Below are 7,430 nucleotides of genomic sequence, written 5' to 3'. Positions count from 1 at the left end.
TGTCCGGCGCCCCCTGGGCAACCAGGGTCTATGCCAACCCGACGTCTCGCTCATCCGGTGTGCCCTGAGAACGAGATATGTGCGGCTCCTATCGGGATTTGTTGGCACAGCGGGAGGCTTTGCTGGTCTTGTTTTACCATTGTCGAAATGTCTTGTAAACCGGGATTCCGAGTCTGATCGGGTCTTCCTGGGAGAAGGTCTATTCCTTCGTTGATCGCGAGAGCTTGTCATGGGCTAAGTTGGGACACCCCTGCAGGGTATAAACTTTTGAGAGCCGTGCCCGCGGTTATGTGGCAGATGGGAATTTGTTAATGTCCGGTTGTAGATAACTTGACACCAGATCCGAATTAAAACGCATCAACCGCGTGTGTAGCCGTGATGGTCTCTTCTCGGCGGAGTCCGGGTAGTGAACACGGTTTCTGGGTTATGTTTGACGTAAGTAGGTGTTCAGGATCATCTCTTGATCATTGCTAGCTTCACGACCGTTCCTTTGATCCTCTTCTCGCTCTCATTTGCGTATGTTAGCCACCATACTTGCTTAGTCGCTGCTGCAACCTCACCACTTTACCCCTTCCTTTCCTATTAAGCTTTGCTAGTCTTGATACCCATGGTAATGGGATTGCTGAGTCCTCGTGGCTCACAGATTACTACAACAACCGTTGCAGGTACAGGTTATGCGATGATCATGACGCGAGAGCGATGCTTGCTTGCGTTGAGTTCTTCTTCTGCTTCTTCGATCAGGGGATAGGTTCCAGGTCGGCAGCCTGGGCTAGCAGGGTGGATGTCGTTTGAGCTTCTATTTGTGTTTCATCCGTAGTCGGATGTTGATCTTGTGTATGATGTGATGTTGTATTCATGTGGCATTGTATGCCTTATGTATGTATCCCCATCTATTATGTAATGTTGATGTAATGATATCCACCTTGCAAAAGCGTTCCAATATGCGGGTCTATCCTTGGTGGGACCTTCGAGTTCCTTTTGGATAGGGTCGCATATTGGGCGTGACAGCGCCCCCTCCCAATCCCAAACCGAATTGTACTAGGGTTGGGGGGGCCTTTCCTTCTCTCCTCCTCCTCCTTCCCTCCTTCTCCTAGTGGGAATAGGAAAGGGGGGGGGCGAATCCTACTTGGACCGGGAGTCCAAGTAGGACTCCCCCCCATGGCACGCCCCCTCTTGGGCCGGCCACCTCTCCTCCCCCATTTATATATGTGGGAGGAGGGCACCCCAAAGGCACACAAAAGTTTCTCTTAGCCGTGTGCGGTGCCCTCTCCACAGTTACACACCTCGGTCATATCGTCGTAGTGCTTAGGCGAAGCCCTGCACCGGTAACTTCATCATCATCGTCGCCACACCGTCGTGCTGACGAAACTCTCCCTCGTCCTCAACTGGATCAAGAGCTTGAGGGATGTCATCAAGCTGAACGTGTACTGAACGCGGAGGTGCCGTACGTTCGGTGCTTGGATCGGTTGGATCACGAAGACGTTCGACTACATGAACCGCATTACTAAATGCTTCCGCTTTTGGTCTACGAGGGTACGTAGACACACTCTCCCCGCTTGTTGCTATGCTTCTCCTAGATATATCTTGCGTGATCGTAGGATTTTTTTTTGAAATACTACGTTCCCCAACAGCGTGTCGATCCAAGGACTTCGAATCCGAAGTTGTTAACATCAAAGAGGTCGTCCTCGACATATAAGACCAGTTCGGGGGCTACAGACAGTGTCCTAGACTAAGGGGTGCTAACCTAGTTGGCCCGTAGTCTTCGGGGTGGGCCAATGGGCCCTCATTCTTATTAAGGTGGACTTCGAAAGCTACATGCTTGGATCGTGATCAAGATTGCGCCTGCCGAAGACTTGAGTATACTCCAAGACATCTCCTGCCGCCTCTATGTGCGCCCCTGGATACCGACTATGTAACCCTAGATCCCCTACCTGGCGTGTATATAAGTCGGAGGGTTTAGCCCGTAGAGGGGACCGAATCACAATTACATTCACTAGCCCTCGGGTTAGAACACAACTTACGATCTCGAGGTAGATCAAGCTTGTACTCGATACATCATCATTAGTATAAACAAGAGCAGGACATAGGGTTTTCCCTCCATCAAGAGGGCCCGAACCTGGGTAAACATCGTCTGCCTTATTCCTGTTACACCGATCCGAGATCCACAGCTCGGGACCCCCTACCCCGAGGTCTGCCGGTTTTGACACCGACAATGGGATAAGTTCATTTTATCATTAGGAACAACAGTAATACCTCCTTTCTTAGGAACACAATGAACATGACTTACCCATCTACTATTGGCTATAGGATAAATTATACCTGCCTCCAGAAACTTCAATATTTCAGTTCTTACCACATCCTTCATTTTAGGATTCAGGCGACGTTGGTGATCAACCACGGGTTTAGCATCAGGCTCCACATTAATCTTGTGTTGGCATAAAGTGGGACTAATGCCCTTAAGATCATCAAGAGTATATCTCATAGTAGCACAATGCTTCCTCAGAGTTTTAAGTAACCTCTTTTCTTCATGCTCTGAAACTTTAGCATTGATAATAACAGGATATTTTTTTTTCATCAAGATAAGCATATTTCAGTGTATCAGGCAATTTCTTTAATTCAAACATAGGATCACTCTTAGGTGGGAGAGGATCTCCCAAAGTTTCAACAGGCAAATTATGTTTTAAGGATAGGTGCTTGCCTAAAGAATATTTCATCTATTTCATTTCTTTCATTCCTATGCATATCATTTTCATGGTCTAGCAAATATTGTTCTAACGGGTCAGTAGGAGGAACAACAATAGAAGCAAGACCAATAATTTCATCTTTACTAGATAAATCTTTCTCATGTGGCTGCCTAATAAACTTGGAGAAATTAAACTCATGAGATACATCACCAAACTTAACTCTAACCTTGTCTTTAACACAATTGATTCATCATTAATAGTATTCAAGAAAGGTCTACCAAATATAATGGGGCAAAAATTATCTGGTTGTGATCTAAGTACTAAGAAATCAGTAGGGTATTTGATCTTACCACACAAGACTCAACATCTCTAGCAATCCCAAGTTGTGAAGTAGTATCTCTGTTTGCAAGGTTAGTAGTAACGTCAATATCTTCTCTCAGTAGGTGCAATATCATTCGTACCTTATTGATAAAGGGAAAGTGGAATAGCACTCACATTAGCACCCATATCACATAAACCATGATAACAATGATCTCCAATTTTAATAGAAACAACATGCATGCCAACTACATGCTTATTCTTATCTATCATACCCTCCTCGTTTCTAACAGGTTTAGCAATTCTAGCAGCTTCAGAACAAAAGTAAATAACATGCCCATCGATATTATCAACCAATAGATCTTTAGTCATTGCAATATTAGGTTCCACTTTAATTTTTTCAGAGGGTTTCGGTGTTCTAATATTACTCTTATGAACCACAGTTGTAGCCTTAGGATGTTCCATAATCCTAACAGGAAAATGAGGTTTCTCAATATAAGCAATAGGCATGACTAGATCAACAATGTAAATAATTGTTTCATCTTTAGCTATAATAGGTGCTTCACACTTTTATTCTATAGGTGGATGAAACTTAAACCATTTCTCCTTGGGGAGATCAACATGAGTAGCAAATGATTCACAAAATATAGCTACTATCTCAGTGTCAAGTCCATATTTAGTACTAAAGTTATGAAAAGCATCGATTTCCATAAAACATTTAACACAATCAGACTTAAGATCTATACCTGACTCTTTACCTTTGTCGATTTCCCAATCTTCGGAGTTGCCTTTAATTCAATAGGTATCTTCATAAAGGAACCAGCAGAAGAAGTATCAAGCATAGATTGATCATTATGAGAAAGCCGAGCATAAAAGTTTTGTATAATAATTTCTCTTGAGAGCTCATGATTGGAGCATGTGTGCATCATATATTTAAGCCTCCCCCAAGCTTGAATGATAATTTCTCCTTCACGAGGCCATATATATAATTCCGATCACGATGAACCAGACACATAGGATAAAACTTCTAATGAAATTCCAGCTTCAACTTGTTCCAGTCTCATGTTCCAGTATCATCCAATAGCCTATACCATGTCAATGACTTTTCCCCAAAGATAAGGGAATACCTTCTTCTTAACTCCATTCTCGAATAAACCTGCAAGCTTAAAAGATCCACAAATTTCATCTATATATAAGTGCATATCAGGATGTATCGTTTCATCTCCTACATAAGGATTAGCTAGTAGTTTCTCTAACATACTCGAAGGAATCTCATAATAAATATTTTTAGTAGGTTTAGTAGGTTGAGGGGCAACTCTTATTGCTTACAATCAAGGTGAAGATACCCCGAACAACCCCTCAAAGGATTATTTTCCTAATGACAAGTGACAGTAAATTTTAGCACGTAATAAAAATGTTTCCTTACCAATTTCCACTTACCAAAGGTGCTTCACTCCCCGGCAGCGGCGATAGAAAAGAGTCTTGATGACCCACAAGTATAGGGCATCAATCGTAGTCCTTTTGATAAGTAAGAGTGTCGAACCCAATGAGGAGGAGAAGGAAATGATAAGCGGTTTTTAGCAAGGTATTCTCTGCAAGCATTGAAAGTAGCGGTGATAGATAGTTTTGTAGCAAGGTAATTCGTAACAAGTAACAAGTAGTAATAGTAACAAAGGTGCAGCAAGGTGGCCCAATCCTTTTTATAGCAAAGGACAAGCCAGAAAGTTCTCTTATATGAACCAAAGCATTCTCGAGGACACACGGGAATTGTCGTCTAGTCACGTTCATCATGTTTAGTTGATTCACTTTCGCTACTTTGATAATTTGATATGTGGGTAGACCGGTGCTAGGGTATTGTTCTTACTTGATCAAGAAACCCTCTTATGATTACCCCCTCTCACAAGCATCCGCAACTACGAAAGAAGAATTAAGATAAACCTAGCCGTAACATGAAACATATGGATCCAAATCAGCCCCTTACGGGATAACGCATAAACTAGGGTTTAAACTTCTGTCACTCTCGCAACCCATCATCAACTTATTACTCCCCAATGCCTTCCCTTAGGCCCAAGTATGGTGAAGTGTCATATAGTCGACATTCACATGACACCACTAAAGGAAGAAAACCATACATATCATCAAAATATTGAACGAATATCAACTTCACATGGTTACTTATAACAAGACTTCTCCCATGTCCTCAAGAACAAAAGTAACTACTCACAAATCATATTCATTTTCAAGATCAGAGGTGTATTGAATATGCTTGAGGATTTGAAAATTTAATCTTCCACCAAATAAGCTGACTAGCATCAACTACAAGACGTAATCAATACTACTAGTAACCCACATGTACCAATCTGAGGTTGTGGGACAAAGATTGAATACAAGAGATGAACTAGGGTTTGGGATGAGATGGTCCTGGTGAAGATGTTGATGAAGATTGGCACTCCCACGATGAGAGGATCGTTGGTGATGTCGATGGTTTTGATTTCCCCCTCCCGAAGGGAAGTTTCCCCGGTGGAATCGCTCCGCGGAGAGCAAAAGTGTTGCTGCCTAGGTCCCGCCTTGAGACGGCGGTGCTTCGTTCGGAAAGTCTTCTTGTTGTTTTTCCTAGGGAAAATGGCTTCATACAGCAGAAGATGGGCACCAAAGACCTTCCAGGGGGCCCACAAGCTCACATGGCGCGCCCTGAGGGGTGGTCGCGCCCCCTGAGCTCGTCGCTCCCTGGTGCCCCCTATAGTGATTCTTCTTCTAATATTTTTTATATTCCAAAATAAATCTCTGTAAATTTTCAGGTCATTTTGAGTTGTGCAGAATAGTTATCTCTGTCGTAACCTTTTCAGGTCCTGAATTCCAACAGCCGGCAATCTCCCTCTTCATGTAAAACTTGCAAAATAAGAGAGAAAAGGCATTAGAATAGCATCATAAAGTGAAACAATGACCCAAACATAATAAATAACAGTAGGAAAACATGATGCAAAATTGATGTATCTTGGCGTTTGGGGGGGGGGGTCAAGCTGAGCGCTGTGGAGATGGAGGAAAGATTTAAGGAACGAGTGAGGAGGGGGAGAGAAAACCCTTGATCCAAATGTATGGTGAGTAATACCCTTTGATGGGTCGTGGATTCAGGTCTATCTTGCCGGCATCATGAACTCTCCATCCTCACTTCGGCGAAAGCCCCTCGCCAACGTACTTGGTAAGTACCTCCCGCGTCACCATCGATGCCACCCAGTCGATGACCCTCCAACTCCATGGAAGAGGATCTGAGGAAGATGCGTCGGTAGCCTTCTGCAGTTTGAGTTTGCAAGTCATGGTGGCAGTGTTTTTGCTGCTAGAGATGGTGTTATATGCAGGAGAGTGCGGAGACTGAAGTTGGGCGCAACAACGATTTTGTTGGAGAAGACGAGAGTTAGAGGAGAATGAATCTCTCTCTTCTGATCTTCCTTATAAGGCACGAGATCCATAACCGTCGCTCGATCCTAGCCACACATCTCAAGATCCAACCGACCATGTGTCAATGGTTGAGGAGAATTTTTTGGGTAGTGGAGCAGTTTGCCCATGGTAATCCATGCTATATCAGTGCTTCTCTCCCAAACATGTAGCGGTTCACACCAGTCAAAGTTAGTCACGTGCGGGAATCAAGAAATTCGCATGCAGTGATGTCTTGTCACAATCCTACTAATTTTGCTCCCGAACCTTTTTGGTAGCATGCAAAAGATACACTGTGATTTGCTCCCGAGCCCTCGATCCAAATGGGTGGTGAGTAATAACCTTTTTGGTTCCAATTGGAGTGACCATAAATCCTACTGAAGGAACTCCGTGTCAAATGTGACATGCAAATTGTACGAGGAAATTTTTTGAGTGAACTTTCACTCGATGCAGACCAGCTCTGTAACTTCAGGCTTTGATGATCGGTCTCCTCAAGATTGCCAGTTTATTCGGTGACACCTTGGACAAGGGGTGAAATCGATACCCTCTATGGCATGGTTTGGACCTTTATTAAGGAACCAAAATATTGAGGATTGTAAGCTTGGATCCAAAACAGATGAACGATTGGTGTTCCTCAAGGATAATGACTGGCATCTCCCTGAGAGAATTAGGCCACATACCGTAAGCATCACTTGGATTTTATGATACAGCTTAATCGTGTCACTAGCCAACTTCTTTCGAGAGATGATTGAGTATCACCAAGTTTTTCCATAACTTGCCCTATCCTACCTACGCAATAGGTTTCTTAGTCCACGGATTCCATCAAGGTCTCTTTCCGAGAAAATCTACGGCTCCTTGAATCCAATGATCAATCAGAATTCATATTCCATTGAGGGTTCAATCGAATCTATTTACACAAAGGGTTAATTTGATTTTTGTTTTGAGACCCTGACAGACTCGGGGGCTAATGATGAGGTTATTTCCCACTAGGTGGGC

The sequence above is a fragment of the Triticum dicoccoides genome, chromosome 3B (genome assembly GCF_002162155.2).
Source record: "Triticum dicoccoides isolate Atlit2015 ecotype Zavitan chromosome 3B, WEW_v2.0, whole genome shotgun sequence".
Classification (NCBI taxonomy): Eukaryota; Viridiplantae; Streptophyta; class Magnoliopsida; order Poales; family Poaceae; genus Triticum; species Triticum dicoccoides.
The sequence above is the reverse complement of the archived record's forward strand: the minus strand, read 5'-3'. Positions refer to the sequence as shown.